This window comes from Scyliorhinus torazame, chromosome 3 (assembly GCF_047496885.1).
Source record: "Scyliorhinus torazame isolate Kashiwa2021f chromosome 3, sScyTor2.1, whole genome shotgun sequence".
Taxonomy (NCBI): domain Eukaryota; kingdom Metazoa; phylum Chordata; class Chondrichthyes; order Carcharhiniformes; family Scyliorhinidae; genus Scyliorhinus; species Scyliorhinus torazame.
Window position 1 is genome coordinate 385,088,300 of NC_092709.1, and position 20,054 is coordinate 385,108,353.

General features: G+C 52.9%; 1 long non-coding RNA gene across 1 annotated transcript in view; it reads left to right on the forward strand.

The window, feature by feature from the left end:
• The window catches only part of LOC140409655 (uncharacterized), a 35,646-nt gene extending 16,224 nt beyond the window's left edge, over nucleotides 1-19,422 (forward strand). Inside the window, exon 3 of the long non-coding RNA XR_011940458.1 lies at nucleotides 19,372-19,422. This is a non-coding gene — a long non-coding RNA (uncharacterized lncRNA). The remainder of the gene's footprint in view (nucleotides 1-19,371) is intronic.
• Nucleotides 19,423-20,054: the final 632 nt, after the last annotated feature.

Below are 20,054 nucleotides of genomic sequence, written 5' to 3' on the forward strand. Positions count from 1 at the left end.
GGCACTTTTCAGCTGCTCTCAGCAAACCGGCCAGGCACTTTTCAGCTGCTCTCCTCAAACCGGCCAGGCATCTTTCAGCTGCTCACAGCAAACCAGCCAGGCACCTTTCAGCTGCTCTCCTCAAACCAGCCAGGCACTTTTCAGCTGCTCTCAGCAAACCAGCCAGGCACTTTTCAGCTGCTCTCAGCAAACCAGCCAGGCACTTTTCAGCTGCTCTCAGCAAACCAGCCAGGCACTTTTCAGCTGCTCTCAGCAAACCAGCCAGGCACTTTTCAGCTGCTCTCCTCAAACCAGCCAGGCACTTTTCAGCTGCTCTCAGCAAACCAGCCAGGCACTTTTCAGCTGCTCTCAGCAAACCAGCCAGGCACTTTTCAGCTGCTCTCCTCAAACCAGCCAGGCACTTTTCAGCTGCTCTCCTCAAACCAGCCAGGCACTTTTCAGCTGCTCTCAGCAAACCAGCCAGGGACTTTCCAGCTGCTCTCAGCAAACCAGCCAGGCACCTTTCAGCTGCTCTCGGCAAACCAGCCAGGCACTTTTCAGCTGCTCTCCTCAAACCAGCCAGGCACTTTTCAGCTGCTCTCAGCAAACCAGCCAGGGACTTTCCAGCTGCTCTCAGCAAACCAGCCAGGCACCTTTCAGCTGCTCTCGGCAAACCAGCCAGGCACTTTTCAGCTGCTCTCCTCAAACCAGCCAGGCACTTTTCAGCTGCTCTCAGCAAACCAGCCAGGCACTTTTCAGCTGCTCTCAGCAAACCAGCCAGGCACTTTTCAGCTGCTCTCCTCAAACCAGCCAGGCACTTTTCAGCTGCTCTCAGCAAACCAGCCAGGCACTTTTCAGCTGCTCTCAGCAAACCAGCCAGGCACTTTTCAGCTGCTCTCAGCAAACCAGCCAGGCACTTTTCAGCTGCTCTCCTCAAACCAGCCAGGCACTTTTCAGCTGCTCTCAGCAAACCGGCCAGGCACTTTTCAGCTGCTCTCAGCAAACCAGCCAGGCACTTTTCAGCTGCTCTCAGCAAACCAGCCAGGCACTTTCCAGCTGCTCTCAGCAAACCGGCCAGGCACTTTTCAGCTGCTCTCAGCAAACCAGCCAGGCACTTTTCAGCTGCTCTCCTCAAACCAGCCAGGCACTTTCCAGCTGCTCCTAGCAAACCAGCCAGGCACTTTTCAGCTGCTCTCCTCAAACCGGCCAGGCACTTTTCAGCTGCTCTCAGCAAACCAGCCAGGCACTTTTCAGCTGCTCTCAGCAAACTGGCCAGGCACTTTTCAGCTGCTCTCAGCAAACTGGCCAGGCACTTTTCAGCTGCTCTCAGCAAACCAGCCAGGCACTTTTCAGCTGCTCACAGCAAACCAGCCAGGCACCTTTCAGCTGCTCTCCTCAAACCAGCCAGGCACTTTTCAGCAGCTCTCAGCAAACCGGCCAGGCACTTTTCAGCAGCTCTCAGCAAAACCAGCCAGGCACTTTTCAGCTGCTCTCAGCAAACCGGCCAGGCACTTTTCAGCTGCTCTCAGCAAACCGGCCAGGCACTTTTCAGCTGCTCTCAGCAAACTGGCCAGTCACTTTTCAGCTGCTCTCAGCAAACCAGCCAGGCACTTTCCAGCTGCTCTCCTCAAACCAGCCAGGCACTTTTCAGCTGCTCTCCTCAAACCAGCCAGGCACTTTTCAGCTGCTCTCAGCAAACCAGCCAGGCACCTTTCAGCTGCTATCCTCAAACCAGCCAGGCACTTTTCAGCGGCTCTCAGCAAACTGGCCAGTCACTTTTCAGCTGCTCTCAGCAAACCAGCCAGGCACTTTCCAGCTGCTCTCCTCAAACCAGCCAGGCACTTTTCAGCTGCTCTCCTCAAACCAGCCAGGCACTTTTCAGCTGCTCTCAGCAAACCAGCCAGGCACCTTTCAGCTGCTCTCCTCAAACCAGCCAGGCACTTTTCAGCAGCTCTCAGCAAACTGGCCAGGCACTTTTCAGCTGCTCTCAGCAAACCAGCCAGGCACTTTCCAGCTGCTCTCCTCAAACTAGCCAGGCACTTTCCAGCTGCTCTCAGCAAACCAGCCAGGCACTTTTCAGCTGCTCTCAGCAAACCAGCCAGGCACTTTTCAGCTGCTCTCAGCAAACTGGACAGGCACTTTTCGGCTGCTCTCCTCAAACCAGACAGGCACTTTCCAGCTGCTCTCAGCAAACCGGCCAGGCACTTTTCAGCTGCTCTCAGCAAACTGGCCAGGCACTTTTCAGCAGCTCTCAGCAAACCAGCCAGGCACTTTTCAGCTGCTCTCCTCAAACCAGCCAGGCACTTTTCAGCTGCTCTCCTCAAACCGGCCAGGCACTTTTCAGCTGCTCTCAGCAAACCAGCCAGGCACTTTTCAGCTGCTCTCAGCAAACCAGCCAGGCACTTTTCAGCTGCTCTCAGCAAACCGGCCAGGCACTTTTCAGCAACTCTCAGCAAACCGGCCAGGCACTTTTCAGCTGCTCTCAGCAAACCGGCCAGGCACTTTTCAGCTGCTCTCAGCAAACCAGTCAGGCACTTTTCAGCTGCTCTCCTCAAACCAGCCAGGCACTTTTCAGCAGCTCTCAGCAAACCGGCCAGGCACTTTTCAGCTGCTCTCAGCAAACCGGCCAGGCACTTTTCAGCTGCTCTCAGCAAACCGGCCAGGCACTTTTCAGCTGCTCTCAGCAAACCAGCCAGGCACTTTTCAGCTGCTCTCAGCAAACCAGCCAGGCACTTTCCAGCTGCTCTCAGCAAACCGGCCAGGCACTTTTCAGCTGCTCTCCTCAAACCAGCCAGGCACTTTTCAGCTGCTCTCCTCAAACCAGCCAGGCACTTTCCAGCTGCTCCTAGCAAACCAGCCAGGCACTTTTCAGCTGCTCTCAGCAAACCAGCCAGGCACTTTTCAGCTGCTCTCAGCAAACTGGACAGGCACTTTTCGGCTGCTCTCCTCAAACCAGCCAGGCACTTTTCAGCTGCTCTCAGCAAACTGGCCAGGCACTTTTCAGCAGCTCTCAGCAAACCAGCCAGGCACTTTTCAGCTGCTCTCCTCAAACCAGCCAGGCACTTTTCAGCAACTCTCAGCAAACCGGCCAGGCACTTTTCAGCTGCTCTCAGCAAACCGGCCAGGCACTTTTCAGCTGCTCTCAGCAAACCAGCCAGGCACTTTTCAGCTGCTCTCAGCAAACCAGCCAGGCACTTTTCAGCTGCTCTCAGCAAACCAGCCAGGCACTTTCCAGCTGCTCTCAGCAAACCGGCCAGGCACTTTTCAGCTGCTCTCCTCAAACCAGCCAGGCACTTTTCAGCTGCTCTCCTCAAACCAGCCAGGCACTTTCCAGCTGCTCCTAGCAAACCAGCCAGGCACTTTTCAGCTGCTCTCAGCAAACCAGCCAGGCACTTTTCAGCAGCTCTCAGCAAACCAGCCAGGCACTTTCCAGCTGCTCTCAGCAAACCGGCCAGGCACTTTTCAGCTGCTCTCCTCAAACCAGCCAGGCACTTTTCAGCTGCTCTCCTCAAACCAGCCAGGCACTTTCCAGCTGCTCCTAGCAAACCAGCCAGGCACTTTTCAGCTGCTCTCAGCAAACCAGCCAGGCACTTTTCAGCTGCTCTCCTCAAACCGGCCAGGCACTTTTCAGCAGCTCTCAGCAAACCAGCCAGGCACTTTTCAGCTGCTCTCAGCAAACCAGCCAGGCACTTTTCAGCTGCTCTCAGCAAACTGGCCAGGCACTTTTCAGCTGCTCTCCTCAAACCAGCCAGGCACTTTTCAGCTGCTCTCAGCAAACTGGCCAGGCACTTTTCAGCTGCTCTCAGCAAACCAGCCAGGCACTTTTCAGCTGCTCTCAGCAAACCAGCCAGGCACTTTTCAGCTGCTCTCAGCAAACCAGCCAGGCATTTTTCAGCTGCTCTCCTCAAACCAGCCAGGCACTTTCCAGCTGCTCTCTTCAAACCAGCCAGGCACTTTTCAGCTGCTCTCAGCAAACTGGCCAGGCACTTTTCAGCTGCTCTCAGCAAACCAGCCAGGCACTTTTCAGCTGCTCTCAGCAAACCAGCCAGGCACTTTTCAGCTGCTCTCAGCAAACCAGCCAGGCACTTTTCATCTACTCTCAGCAAACCAGCCAGGCACTTTTCAGCTGCTCTCAGCAAACTGGCCAGGCACTTTTCAGCTGCTCTCCTCAAACCAGCCAGGCACTTTTCAGCTGCTCTCAGCAAACTGGCCAGGCACTTTTCAGCTGCTCTCAGCAAACCAGCCAGGCACTTTTCAGCTGCTCTCAGCAAACCAGCCAGGCACTTTTCAGCTGCTCTCAGCAAACCGGCCAGGCACTTTTCAGCTGCTCTCAGCAAACTGGCCAGTCACTTTTCAGCTGCTCTCAGCAAACCAGCCAGGCACTTTTCAGCTGCTCACAGCAAACCAGCCAGGCACCTTTCAGCTGCTCTCCTCAAACCAGCCAGGCACTTTTCAGCAGCTCTCAGCAAACCGGCCAGGCACTTTTCAGCTGCTCTCAGCAAACCGGCCAGGCAATTTTCAGCTGCTCTCAGCAAACTGGCCAGGCACTTTTCAGCTGCTCTCCTCAAACCAGCCAGGCACTTTTCAGCTGCTCTCAGCAAACTGGCCAGGCACTTTCCAGCTGCTCTCCTCAAACCAGCCAGGCACTTTCCAGCTGCTCTCAGCAAACCAGCCAGGCACTTTTCAGCTGCTCTCAGCAAACCAGCCAGGCACTTTTCAGCTGCTCTCAGCAAACTGGCCAGGCACTTTCCAGCTGCTCTCCTCAAACCAGCCAGGCACTTTTCAGCTGCTCTCAGCAAACCGGCCAGGCACTTTTCAGCTGCTCTCAGCAAACCGGCCAGGCACTTTTCAGCTGCTCTCAGCAAACTGGCCAGGCACTTTTCAGCTGCTCTCAGCAAACTGGCCAGTCACTTTTCAGCTGCTCTCAGCAAACCAGCCAGGCACTTTTCAGCTGCTCACAGCAAACCAGCCAGGCACCTTTCAGCTGCTCTCCTCAAACCAGCCAGGCACTTTTCAGCAGCTCTCAGCAAACTGGCCAGGCACTTTCCAGCTGCTCTCCTCAAACCAGCCAGGCACTTTCCAGCTGCTCTCAGCAAACCAGCCAGGCACTTTTCAGCTGCTCTCAGCAAACCAGCCAGGCACTTTTCAGCTGCTCTCAGCAAACTGGCCAGGCACTTTTCAGCTGCTCTCAGCAAACCAGCCAGGCACTTTTCAGCTGCCCTCAGCAAACCAGCCAGGCACTTTTCAGTTGATCTCAGCAAAACCAGCCAGGCACCTTTCAGCTGCTCTCAGCAAACCGGCCAGGCACTTTCCAGCTGTTCTCAGCAAACCAGCCAGGCACTTTTCAGCTGCTCTCAGCAAACTGGCCAGGCACTTTTCAGCTGCCCTCAGCAAACCAGCCAGGCACGTTTCAGCTGATCTCAGCAAAACCAGCCAGGCACCTTTCAGCTGCTCTCCTCAAACCAGCCAGGCACTCTCAGCAAACCAGCCGGGCACTTTCCAGCTGCTCTCAGCAAACCAGCCAGGCACTTTTCAGCTGCTCTCAGCAAACCAGCCAGGCACTTTCCAGCTGCTCTCCACAAACCAGCCAGGCACTTTTCAGCTGCTATCAGCACCAGCCAGGCACTTTTCAACTGCTCTCAGCAAACTGGCCAGACACTTTTCAGCTGCTCTCAGCAAACCAGACAGGCACTTTTCAGCTGCTCTCAGCAAAACCAGCCAGGCACTTTTCAGCTGCTCTCAGCAAACCAGCCAGGCACTTTTCAGCTGCTCTCAGCAAACCGGCCAGGCACTTTTCAGCTGCTCTCAGCAAAACCAGCCAGGCACTTTTCAGCTGCTCTCCTCAAACCAGCCAGGCACTTTTCAGCTGCTAACAACACCAGCCAGGCACTTTTCAACTGCTCTCAGCAAACTGGCCAGGCACTTTTCAGCTGCTCTCAGCAAACCAGCCAGGCACTTTTCAGCTGCTCTCAGCAAACCAGCCAGGCACTTTTCAGCTGCTCTCAGCAAACCAGCCAGGCACTTTTCAGCTGCTCTCAGCAAACCGGCCAGGCACTTTTCAGCTGCTCTCAGCAAACTGGCCAGGCACTTTTCAGCTGCTCTCAGTAAACCAGCCAGGCACTTTTCAGCTGCTCTCAGCAAACCGGCCAGGCACTTTTCAGCTGCTCTCAGCAAACCAGCCAGGCACTTTTCAGCTGCTCTCAGCAAACCAGCCAGGCACTTTTCAGCTGCTCTCAGCAAACCGGCCAGGCACTTTTCAGCTGCTCTCCTCAAACCGGCCAGGCACTTTTCAGCTGCTCTCCTCAAACCAGCCAGGTACTTTTCAGCTGCTCTCAGCAAACCAGCCAGGCACTTTTCAGCTGCTCTCAGCAAACCAGCCAGGCACTTTTCAGCTGCTCTCAGCAAACCAGCCAGGCACTTTTCAGCTGCTCTCAGCAAACCGGCCAGGCACTTTTCAGCTGCTCTCAGAAAACCAGCCAGGCACTTTTCAGCTGCTCTCAGCAAACCAGCCAGGCACTTTTCAGCTGCTCTCAGCAAACCGGACAGGCACTTTTCAGCTGCTCTCAGCAAACCAGCCAGGCACTTTTCAGCTGCTCTCAGCAAACCAGCCAGGCACTTTTCAGCTGCTCTCAGCAAACCGGCCAGGCACTTTTCAGCTGCTCTCAGCAAACCAGCCAGGCACTTTTCAGCTGCTCTCCTCAAACCAGCCAGGCACTTTTCAGCTGCTCTCCTCAAACCAGCCAGGCACTTTTCAGCTGCTCTCCTCAAACCAGCCAGGCACATTTCAGCTGCTCTCAGCAAACCAGCCAGGCACTTTTCAGCTGCTCTCCTCAAACCAGCCAGGCACTTTTCAGCTGCTCTCCTCAAACCAGCCAGGCACTTTTCAGCTGCTCTCAGCAAACCAGCCAGGCACTTTTCAGCTGCTCTCCGCAAACCGGCCAGGCACTTTTCAGCTACTCTCAGCAAACCAGCCAGGCACTTTTCAGCTGCTCTTTGCAAACCAGCCAGGCACTTTTCAGCTGCTCTCAGCAAACCGGCCAGGCACTTTTCAGCTGCTCTCCTCAAACCAGCCAGGCACTTTTCAGCTGCTCTCCTCAAACCGGCCAGGCACTTTTCAGCAGCTCTCAGCAAACCAGCCAGGCACTTTTCAGCTGCTCTCCTCAAACCGGCCAGGCACTTTCCAGCTGCTCTCAGCAAAACCAGCCAGGCACTTTTCAGCTGCTCTCAGCAAACCGGCCAGGCACTTTTCAGCTGCTCTCAGCAAACTGGCCAGGCACTTTTCAGCTGCTCTCAGCAAACTGGCCAGTCACTTTTCAGCTGCTCTCAGCAAACCAGCCAGGCACTTTTCAGCTGCTCTCCTCAAACCAGCCAGGCACTTTTCAGCTGCTCTCAGCAAACCAGCCAGGCACTTTTCAGCTGCTCTCAGCAAACCAGCCAGGCACTTTTCAGCTGCTCTCCTCAAACCAGCCAGGCACTTTCCAGCTGCTCTCCTCAAACCAGCCAGGCACTTTTCAGCTGCTCTCCTCAAACCAGCCAGGCACTTTCCAGCTGCTCTCCTCAAACCAGCCAGGCACTTTTCAGCTGCTCTCAGCAAACCGGCCAGGCACTTTCCAGCTGCTCTCAGCAAACCAGCCAGGCACTTTTCAGCTGCTCTCCTCAAACCAGCCAGGCACTTTTCAGCTGCTCTCAGCAAACCAGCCAGGCACTTTCCAGCTGCTCTCAGCAAACCAGCCAGGCACTTTTCAGCTGCTCTCAGCAAACCAGCCAGGCACTTTTCAGCTGCTCTCCTCAAACCAGCCAGGCACTTTCCAGCTGCTCTCCTCAAACCAGCCAGGCACTTTTCAGCTGCTCTCAGCAAACCAGCCAGGCACTTTTCAGCTGCTCTCCGCAAACCGGCCAGGCACTTTTCAGCTGCTCTCAGCAAACCAGCCAGGCACTTTTCAGCTGCTCTCTGCAAACCAGCCAGGCACTTTTCAGCTGCTCTCAGCAAACCGGCCAGGCACTTTTCAGCTGCTCTCCTCAAACCAGCCAGGCACTTTTCAGCTGCTCTCAGCAAACCAGCCAGGCACTTTTCAGCTGCTCTCAGCAAACCAGCCAGGCACTTTCCAGCTGCTCTCAGCAAACCAGCCAGGCACTTTTCAGCTGCTCTCAGCAAACCGGCCAGGCACTTTCCAGCTGCTCTCAGCAAACCAGCCAGGCACTTTCCAGCTGCTCTCAGCAAACCAGCCAGGCACTTTCCAGCTGCTCTCAGCAAACCAGCCAGGCACTTTCCAGCTGCTCTCCTCAAACCAGCCAGGCACTTTTCAGCTGCTCTCAGCAAACCAGCCGGGCACTTTTCAGCTGATCTCCTCAAACCAGCCAGGCACTTTCCAGCTGCTCCTAGCAAACCAGCCAGGCACTTTTCAGCTGCTCTCAGCAAACCAGCCAGGCACTTTTCAGCTGCTCTCCTCAAACCAGCCAGGCACTTTCCAGCTGCTCTCAGCAAACCAGCCAGGCACTTTTCAGCTGCTCTCAGCAAACCAGCCAGGCACTTTCCAGCTGCTCTCAGCAAACCAGCCAGGCACTTTCCAGCTGCTCTCAGCAAACCAGCCAGGCACTTTCCAGCTGCTCTCAGCAAACCAGCCAGGCACTTTTCAGCTGCTCTCAGCAAACCAGCCAGGCACTTTCCAGCTGCTCTCCTCAAACCAGCCAGGCACTTTTCAGCTGCTCTCAGCAAACCAGCCAGGCACTTTTCAGCTGCTCTCAGCAAACCAGCCAGGCACTTTCCAGCTGCTCTCCTCAAACCGGCCAGGCACTTTTCAGCTGCTCTCAGCAAACCAGCCAGGCACTTTCCAGCTGCTCCTAGCAAACCAGCCAGGCACTTTTCAGCTGCTCTCAGCAAACCAGCCAGGCACTTTCCAGCTGCTCTCCTCAAACCAGCCAGGCACTTTCCAGCTGCTCTCCTCAAACCAGCCAGGCACTTTTCAGCTGCTCTCAGCAAACCAGCCAGGCACTTTTCAGCTGCTCTCAGCAAACCAGCCAGGCACTTTTCAGCTGCTCTCAGCAAACCAGCCAGGCACTTTTCAGCTGCTCTCCTCAAACCAGCCAGGCACTTTTCAGCTGCTCTCAGCAAAACCAGCCAGGCACTTTTCAGCTGCTCTCCTCAAACCGGCCAGGCACTTTTCAGCTGCTCTCCTCAAACCAGCCAGGCACTTTTCAGCTGCTCTCAGCAAACTGGCCAGGCACTTTTCAGCTGCTCTCCTCAAACCAGCCAGGCACTTTTCAGCTGCTCTCAGCGAACTGGCCAGGCACTTTTCAGCTGCTCTCAGCAAACCGGCCAGGCACTTTTCAGCTGCTCTCAGCAAACTGGCCAGGCACTATTCAGCTGCTCTCAGCAAAACCAGCCAGGCACTATTCAGCTGCTCTCAGCAAAACCAGCCATGCATTTTTCAGCTGCTCTCAGCAAACCGGCCAGGCACTTTTCAGCTGCTCTCAGCAAACTGGCCAGGCACTTTTCAGCTGCTCTCAGCAAACTAGCCAGGCACTTTTCAGCTGCTCTCCTCAAACCGGCCAGGCACTTTTCAGCTGCTCTCAGTTAACCGGCCAGGCACTATTCAGCTGCTCTCAGCAAACCGGACAGGCACTTTTCAGCTGCTCTCCGCAAACCGGCCACGCACTATTCAGCTGCTCTCAGCAAAACCAGCCAGGCACTTTTCAGCTGCTCTCAGCAAAACTCACAGACACACCCAAGCTGCTCTCTCAAACTGAAACCAAAGCAGAAGTGAGCTCAACTCAGCTCCCCCCACCCTGTGACATCGCTTCTGTAATATGATCAGCTCCATTTCTTAAAGGTACATTTCTTCAACATCCAATTCTTAAAGGCACTCTCGCATGACAGTGCTCACTCTGTCTTGAATGTGCACATTGGTGAGCAGTTTCTATTTAATATTAAACAGGAGTATTGTGTCCAAAATGTTCATTATAGAAAATTGTATCGGCAATTTTACTCAGTTTGAAAATGACGGAGTAGCTGATCTGCAGCTGATTTAGAATCTTTCCCGCCATGGACAGTTTCTCCCTATTTACTCTGTCGAGACCCCTCGTGTAGCAATGACTTCTTCATTCTCACCACTCTCTGGGCAGAGTAATTTATCCTGAACTATGTTTGGCATTACTTGGAACCACCTTGTATGTCCCGAACTCCCCAGTTTCCTGATGGGCTTGTTGCATACTGGCTAAGAAATTCCTCCTGAATAAACGTGCAGAGTTCTGCATCCTCTGTACCTTTACACTGAATTTATCACAATTAATATTGGAGTGGAGGAAATTCCCAAGAATTATTGTCCTACATTTTTCAGCAATTTGTCCTGATCTCTCCCTCAGAGAATTCTGTGGAACTATTACAGAATCTGAACTGTATGATTGCCTATTTCTGATATCTCAGTCCAACCACAAGGCTTAAATTCCTGTTTCCGACGTACACATTTCCAGCAAAACAAAATTCACTTTGGTTGCTTTTAGTACATGGAGCTGAATTTTATAGAATGGGACAGGAACGGGTTGCTGCTTGTGTTTGGACTCTATGTGGATGGTCATATGCAATCAGGTGATTGGCCTACTACCTCAGAGACGGTATGAGCATTGTCCAATTCATAAACAGAGCAAGGGAACTGAGGTAGAAGAACGTTCTCAGACAGGTGCTGGGGCCAGATTTCAAGCACTGTGAACAGTAAATGCTACTGTGGCCTTGTTAGAAAGGACAGCTGGAACAACACTGAAGACCCCCTCCTGCTGGTCACAGTGAAGACCCCCTCCTGCTGGTCACAGTGAAGACCCCATCCTGCTGGTCACAGTGAAATCCGCCTCCTGCTGGTCACAGTGAAGACCCCCTCCTGCTGATCATAGTGAAGACCCCCTCCTGTTGATCATAGTGAAGACCCCCTCCTGCTGGTCACAGTGAAGACCCCCTCCTGCTGGTCACAGTGAAATCCTCCTCCTGCTGGTCACAGTGAAGACCCCCTCCTGCTGATCATAGTGAAGACCCCCTCCTGCTGATCATAGTGAAGACCCTCTCCTGCTGGTCACAGTGAAGACCCCATCCTGCTGGTCACAGTGAAATCCGCCTCCTGCTGGTCACAGTGAAGACCCCCTCCTGCTGATCATAGTGAAGACCCCCTCCTGCTGATCACAGTGAAGACCCCCTCCTGCTGGTCACAGTGAAGACCCCCTCCTGCTGGTCACAGTGAAGACCCCATCCTGCTGGTCACAGTGAAATCCGCCTCCTGCTGGTCACAGTGAAGACCCCCTCCTGCTGATCACAGTGAAGACCCCCTCCTGCTGGTCACAGTGAAGACCACCTCCTGCTGATCACAGTGAAGACCCCCTCCTGCTGATCACAGTGAAGACCCCCTCCTGCTGATCACAGTGAAGACCCCCTCCTGCTGCTCACAGTGAAGACCCCCTCCTGCTGGTCACAGTGAAGACCCCCTCCTGCTGGTCACAGTGAAGACCACCTCCTGCTGATCACAGTGAAGACCCCCTCCTGCTGATCACAGTGAAGACTCCCTCCTGCTGATCACAGTGAAGACCCCCTCCTGCTGGTCACAGTGAAGATACCCTCCTGCTGATCACAGTGAAGACCCCCTCCTGCTGATCATAGTGAAGACCCCCTCTTGATGATCACAGTGAAGACCCCCTCCTGCTGGACACAGTGAATACCCCCTCCTGCTGATCACAGTGAAGACCCCTTCCTGCTGATCATAGTGAAGACTCCCTCCTGCTGATCACAGTGAAGACCCCCTCCTGCTGATCACAGTGAAGACCCCTTCCTGCTGATCATAGTGAAGACTCCCTCCTGCTGGTCACAGTGAAGACCCCCTCCTGCTGGTCACAGTGAAGACCACCTCCTGCTGATCACAGTGAAGACCCCCTCCTGCTGATCACAGTGAAGACTCCCTCCTGCTGATCACAGTGAAGACCCCCTCCTGCTGGACACAGTGAAGATACCCTCCTGCTGATCACAGTGAAGACCCCCTCCTGCTGATCATAGTGAATACCCCCTCTTGATGATCACAGTGAAGACCCCCTCCTGCTGGACACAGTGAAGACCCCCTCCTGCTGATCACAGTGAAGACCCCTTCCTGCTGATCATAGTGAAGACTCCCTCCTGCTGGTCACACTGAAGACCCCCTCCTGCTGATCACAGTGAAGACCCCCTCCTGCTGATCATAGTGAAGACTCCCTCCTGCAGGTCACAGTGAAGACCCCCTCCTGCTGATCACAGCGAAGACCCCCTCCTGATGATCACTGTGAAGACCCCCTCCTGCTGATCATAGTGAAGACCCCCTCCTGCTGGTCACAGTGAAGACCCCCTCCTGATGATCACTGTGAAGACCCTGTCCTGATGATTACAGTGAAGACCCCGTCCTGCTGATCACAGTGAAGACCCCCTACTGATGATCACAGTGAAGACCCCCTCCTCCTGATCACTGTGAAGACCCTGTCCTGATGATCACAGTGAAGACCCCATCCTGCTGATCACAGTGAAGACCCCCTCCTGCTGGTCACAGTGAAGACCCCCTCCTGTTGATCATAGTGAAGACCCCCTCCTGCTGGTCACAGGGAAGACCCCCTCCTGCTGATCACAGTGAAGACCCCCCTCCTGCTGATCACAGTGAAGACCCCCTCCTGCTGATCACAGTGAAGACCCCCTCCTGCTGATCACAGCGAAGACCCCCTCCTGATGATCACTGTGAAGACCCTGTCCTGATGATCACAGTGAAGACCCCGTCCTGCTGGTCATAGTGAAGACCCCCTACTGATGATCACAGTGAAGACCCCCTCCTGCTGATCACAGTGAAGACCCCCTCCTGCTGATCACAGCGAAGACCCCCTCCTGATGATCACTGTGAAGACCCTGTCCTGATGATCACAGTGAAGACCCCGTCCTGCTGGTCATAGTGAAGACCCCCTACTGATGATCACAGTGAAGACCCCCTCCTCCTGATCACTGTGAAGACCCCGTCCTGATGATCACAGTGAAGACCCCATCCTGCTGATCACAGTGAAGACCCCATCCTGCTAGTCACAGTGAAGACCCCATCCTGCTGGTCACAGTGAAGACCCCCTCCTGCTGATCACAGTGAAGACCCCCCTCCTGCTGATCACAGTGAAGACCCCCTCCTGCTGGTCACAGTGAAGACCCCCCTCCTGCCAATCATCTTTCAGCAGGGAGTGTCACAGCGCAGAAGCGTAATAGTCACAGAATCACAAAATCACAGAATCCGACAGTGTAAAAGAAGCCCTTCGGCAAATCGGGTCTCTGCATGGAAAGCCCTGACCTGCCCACCTAATCCCTCCAGCACTTTGCCCACAGGGTTGAATGTTATGGCATGTCAAAAACTCATTTAGGTTCTTTGTAAAGGATGTTAGGCATCCCGCGTCGAGCCCCTTCCCAGGCAGTGCGTTCCAGACCCTCACCCCCCTCTAGGTAAATAGGTTTTCCTCAATTCGTAACTGACCCTTCAACTAAGGGGAACAGTTACTCCCTGTGCACCCTGTCCATGCCCCTCATAACCTTGTCCACCTCGATCAGGTCACCCCTCAGTCTTCTCTGCTCCAGTGAAAACAACCCAAGCCTATCCAACCTCTCTTATACTGAAATGTTCCATCCCAGCAACATCCTGGTGAATCTCCTCTGCACCACCTCCAGTGCAATCACATCCTTCCTATAATGTAGCGAAAAGAACTGCACACAGTGCTCCCGCTGTGGCCTCGCCAATGTTCTCCACAACTCCAACATGACCTCCCTGCTTTTGTAATCACTGCCTCGATTGATAAAGGCAAGAGTACTTTAGATGGGTCCGTATTTGTCCATGGTGTGCAGGAGGGTTTCCTGACACAGTATGTAGATAGGCCAATGAGAGGCGAGGCCGTATTGGATTTGGTACTGGGTAATGAACCAGGACAGGTATTAGATTTGGAGGTAGGTGATCACTTTGGTGATAGTGACCACAATTCGATTACGTTTACTTTAGTGATGGAAAGGGATAGGTGTATACCGCAGGGCAAGAGTTATATCTGGGGGAAAGGCAATTATGATGCGATGAGGCAAGACATAGGATGCATCGGATGGAGAGGAAAACTCCAGGGGATGGGCACAATGGAAATGTGGAGCTTGTTCAAGGAACAGCTGCTGCGTGTCCTTGATAAGTATGTACCTGTCAGGCAGGGAGGAAGTGGTCGAGCGAGGGAACCGTGGTTTACTAAAGCAGTCGAAACACTTGTCAAGAGGAAGAAGGAGGCTTATGTAAGAAGAGCCAGGAGGGGACATGAGAAGTCTTTAGCACGTAGGATCAAGGATAACCCTAAAGGTTTCTATAGATATACCAGGAATAAACAAATGACTCGGGTAAGAGTAGGGCCAGTCAAGGACAGTAGCGGGAAATTGTGCTTGGAGTCCGAGGAGATAGGAGATAACAACAAAGAAGAAAGAAATGTACAGCACAGGAACAAGCCCTTCGGCCCTCCAAGCCCGTGCCGACCATGCTGCCCGACTAAACTACAATCTTCTACACTTCCTGGGTCCGTATCCCTCTATTCCCATCCTATTCATGTATTTGTCAAGATGCCCCTTAAATGTCACTATCGTCGCTGCTTCCACCACCTCCTCCGGTAGCGAGTTCCTGGCACCCACTACCCTCTGTGTAAAAACTTGCCTCGTACATCTACTCTAAACCTTGCCCCTCTCACCTTAAACCTATGCCCCCTAGTAATTGACCCCTCTACCCTGGGGAAAAGCCTCTGACTATCCACTCTGTCTATGCCCCTCATAATTTTGTAGACCTCTATCAGGTGGCCCCTCAACCTTCGTCGTTCCAGTGAGAACAAACCGAGTTTATTCAACCTCTCCTCATAGCTCATGCCCTCCATACCAGGCACCATTCTGGTAAATCTCTTCTGCACCCTCTCTAAAGCCTCCACATCCTTCTGGTAGTGTGGCAACCAGTATTGAACACTATACTCCAAGTGTGGCCTAACTAAGGTTCTATACAAATATGTCAGGAATAAACAAATGACTAGGGTAAGAGTAGGGCCAGTCAAGGACAGTAATGGGAAGTTGTGCTTGGAGTCCGAGGAGATAGGAGAGGTGCTAAATGAATATTTTTCGGCAGTATTCACACAGGAAAAAGACAATGTTGTCGAGGAGAATACGGAGATTCAGGCTACTAGACTAGAAGGGCTTGAGGTTCATAAGGAGGAGGTGTTAGCAATTCTGGAAAGTGTGAAAATAGATAAGTCACCTGGGCCAGATGGGATCTATCCTAGGATTCTCTGGGAAGCTAGGGAGGAGATTGCTGAGCCTTTGGCTTCAATCTTTAAGTCATCTTTGTTTACAGGAATAGTGCCAGAAGATTGGAGGATAGCAAATGTTGTCCCCTTGTTCAAGAAGGGGAGTAGAGACAACCTCGGTAACTATAGACCAGTGAGCCTTACTTCTGTTGTGGGCAAAATCTTGGAAAGGTTTATAAGAGATAGGATGTATAATCATCTGGAAAGGAATAATTTGATTTGACATAGTCAACACGGTTCTGTGAAAGGTAGGTCGTGCCTCACAAACCTTATTGAGTTCTTTGAGTAGGTGACCAAACAGGTGGATGAAGGTAAAGCAGTGATGTGGTGAATATGGATTTCAGTAAAACGTTTGATAAGGTTCCCCACGGTAGAAAATACGGAGGCATGGGATTCAGGGTGATTTAGCAGTTTGGATCAGAAATTGGCCAGCTGGAAGAAGACAAAGGGTGGTGGTTGATGGGAAGTGTTCAGACTGGGGTCCAGTTACTAGTGGTGTACCACAAGGATCTGTTTTTGGGCCACTGCTGTTTGTCATTTTTATAAATGACCTGGAGGAGGGCGTAGAAGGATGGGTGAGTAAATTTGCAGATGACACTAAAGTCGGTGGAGTTATGGACAGTGCGGAAGGATGTTACAAGTTACAGAGGGACATAGATAAGCTGCAGTGCTGGGCTGAGAGGTGGCAAATGGAGTTTAATGTAGAAAAGTGTGAGGTGATTCATTTTGGAAGGAATAACAGGAAGACAGAGTACTGGGCTAATGGTAAGATTCTTGGCAGTGTGGATGAGCAGAGAGAACTCGGTGTCCATGTACATAGATCCCTGAAAGTTGCCACCCAGGTTGAGAGGGCTGTTAAGAAGGCGTACGGTGTGTTAGCTTTTATTGGTAGAGGGATTGAGTTTCGGAGCCATGAGGTCATGTTGCAGCTGAACAAACCTCTGGTGCGGCCGCATTTGGAGTATTGCGTGCAATTCTGGTCGCCGCATTATAGGAAGGATGTGGAAGCATTGGAAAGGGTGCAGAGGAGATTTACCAGAATGTTGCCTGGTATGGAGGGAAGATCTTCTGAGGAAAGGCTGAAGGGCTTGAGGCTGTTTTCGTTAGAGAGAAGAAGGTTAAGAGGTGACTTAATTGAGGCATACAAGATGATCAGAGGGTTGGATAGGGTGGACAGTGGGAGCTTTTTTCCTCGGATGGTGATGTCTAGCATGAGGGGACATAGCTTTAAATTGAGGGGAGATAGATATAGGACAGATGTCAGAGATAGGTTCTTTACTCAGAGAGTAGTAAGGGCGTGGAATGCCCTGCCTGCAACAGTAGTGGACTCGCCAACACTAAGGGTATTCAAATGGTCATTGGATAAACATATGGACGATAAGGGAATAGTGTAGATGGGCTTTAGAGTGGTTTCACAGGTCGGCGCAACATCGAGGGCCGAAGGGCCCGGACTGCGCTGTAATGTTCTATGTCCCGTATGCCTTTTTCACCACCCTATTAACCAGCCCTTCTGCCTTCAGAGATCGATGGACAAACACGCCAAGGTCTCTGTTCTTTGGAATTCCCAATGTCAGACCTTTCCTTGTTATATTACTCCTTCCAAAGAGTAACGCCTCACACATTTCAGGGTTAAATTCCATCTGCCACTTGTCCACCCATTGACCATTCATCTCGATCTTGCTGGAACCCAAGACACGCAAGCTCACTGTTAACACACACCCATCAGGAGAGGAGGCGGGGAAACTGCTGGGGAGGGAGGCTGGGGGGAAAATGGTGGGGAAGGTGGTGGGTAAATAACGGGGACGCTGTGGGGTAACTGGAGGGTGTGGGGGAATGAGGGGGAGGGTTTGCGGGGAATGACGGGAGGGTGTGGGGGAATGAGGGGGAGGGTTTGCAGCGAATGAGGGGGAGGGTGTGGGGGAATGAGGGGGACGGTGTGGGGGGATGAGGGGGAGGGTGTGAGGGGAATGAGGGGGAGGGTGTGGGGGGAATGAGTGGGATGGTGTGGGGGAAGGAGTGGGAGGGTGTGGGGGGAAGGAGTGGGAGGGTTTGCGGGGAATGACGGGAGTGTGTGGGGGAATGAGGGGGAGGGTGTGGGGGGAATGAGGGGGATGGTGTGGGGGAAGGAGTGGGAGGGTGTGGGGGGAAGGAGTGGGAGGGTTTGCGGGGAATGACGGGAGTGTGTGGGAGGAATGAGTGGGCGATGTGGGGGAGGAGGGGGAGGGTTTGCGGGGAATGAGGGGGAGGGTGTGGGGCGGAGGAGGGGGAGGGTTTGCAGGGAATGAGGGGGAGGGTGTGGGAGGAATGAGGGGGAGGGTGTGGGGGGAATGAGGGGGACGGTGTGGGGGGAATGAGGGGGAGGGTGTGGGGGGAATGAGGGGGAGGGTTTGCGGGGAATGAGGGGTAGGGTGTGGGGGAATGAGGGGGAGGGTTTGCGGGGAAGGAGGGGGAGGGTGTCGGGGGAATTAGGGGGAGGTTTTGGGGGGGATGTGGGGGGAGGGTTTGGGGAGGATGAGGGGGAGGGTGTGGGGGGAATTAGGGGGAGGGTTTGCGGGGAATGAGGGGGAGGGTGTGGGGGAATGAGGGGGAGGGTTTGCAGGGAAGGAGGGGGAGGGTGTGCGGGAATGAGGGGGAGGGTTTGCGGGGAAGGAGGGGGAGGGTGTGGGGGGAATAAGGGGGAGGGTGTGGGGGGAATTAGGGGGAGTTTTTGGGGGGGATGAGGGGGAAGGTTTGGGGAGGATGAGGGGGAGGGTGTGGGGGGAATTAGGGGGAGGTTTTGGGGGGATGAGGGGGAGGGTGTGGGGGAATGAGGGTGAGGGTGTGGGGGGAATTGGGGGGAGGTTTTGGGGGGATGAGGGGGAGGGTTTGGGGAGGATGAGGGGGAGGGTGTGGGGGGAATTAGGGGGAGGTTTTGGTGGGGATGAGGGGGAGGGTGTAGGGGGAATTAGGGGGAGTTTTGGGGGGGATGAGGGGGAGGGTGTGGGGGGAATTAGGGGGAGGGTGTGGGGGGAATTAGGGGGAGGTTTTGGGGGGGATGAGGGGGAGGGTGTAGGGGGAATTAGGGGGAGTTTTGCGGGGGATGAGGGGGAGGGTGTGGGGGGAATTAGGGGGAGGGTGTGGGGGGAATTAGGGGGAGGTTAGGGGGGATGAGGGGGAGGGTGTGGGGGGAATTAGGGGGAGGTTTTTTTTTGGGGGGGTGAATCTTCTTCAGGACCTGCAGCAATGTGTGAAGGAAGACTGTGGCTGTTGTGTCCTGTGTGATCTGCATGGTAAAAGTGGTGTGTTTATCAAGAGAACCCTGACCTTCGAGAAATCTTATTGCTCCATGAGAAAGGATTAGGGCAAGCTGATAAAAGTCTGATTTTATTTGTTCCCGAGAGCAACATAACAAAAGGTGAACCTTTCGTTCTCAGTCAGACCTTTAATTCTAAAATGGGAGCTTGTCCCACATCAGGACACTCGAGTTGGTATCAAGTGAAATGAAGTAGAAGGGACTGTAGTTGGCGGATTAGTTACCTTAATACCCTGTATTCCTTCTTAACTGGCTGCTTGACTATATTTCATGGCAGTAGGCACTTGGCAAAGCATGATGGATATATTAGCTTTATTTCAGTCAAGACGTTCTGCATGTAATAGTCAGAAGGTCAGACTATGTAAACAAGTGCACAGCTGCACATTTTGCTGAGAGTAGACAATTATTATTGTTCTTAGGCTGGGAATTCAAGGCCTGTTGTTTAACACTGCTCACTTTTCAGTCTCTGGGCTTATCAAAGGAATGCCTCGCTTTTCTAAATATTGCTTCTGGAACCATATAAAGTACTGCTATACTCTTGTAAGGTGGGGACAATTAGAAGGACTTTGGTCACTCTAACTCGCTCCACGAACTTCGTGTTAAATGAAAGACCTTTGCGAAACCTCGAAGTGCTGGCTATTTTTTTTCCACAACAGTTTGACACTAGAAGTATCAGACAGGATGTGTTGTATGTGGACAGAGCAGTGCTGAGAGACTCGACCATTCACTCTCATTCTGCTGAATCTTAATCCCTTCTGTTTCTTCCCCAGACTCCTCTTGCCAAAAGGGTTTCAGGTGTCATACTATGATTCAAATGGGACTCTGGTCACAGAGAAGGAGACTGAACTGGTGAGAAATCTCTTGCAAAGTGAAACCTGATTGAGATCCATTGACTCTTCAATGCAATTATTGTACACTGATTTTGATATTTCATTTCCTCTCCGCCACTCCCCTTCTATAGATCCCAGAGCCTTCTATAGGCACACACAGAGTAAAAGGGGAGGTAACAGGGTCGATGATGGAATTACGGGGAATTTACACCTTGGGGCTGAGGTATTAAATAAATACTTTGGATCCGTCTTTAAGAAGGACCCAGGACATGTCACGGTACTCAGGACATGGTGACAGATGAGGTAATTCTGTCCTGGAAATGGTTCAAAGTTAATCAGGTGGATGGTGTTGAATCGAACCCGGGTGAGAAGTGTCCAAAGATATTGAAGGCAGTGAGAATGGAACTTGCAGAGTGTTGGCCATAATCCTCCGGCATTCCCTGGGCCCATGGAAGGTTCCATTGGACGGGAGAATTCCAAATGTAATGTCCTTGCTCAATAAAGGTTGTAAGGAAAAGCCCAAGCAATCACAGGCCAGTAAGTTTAACTTCAGTGGTAGCAAGCTTCTAGAATTATTCAGAATATAATTAATAATCACACAGAACAATGTGGCTTGACCAGGA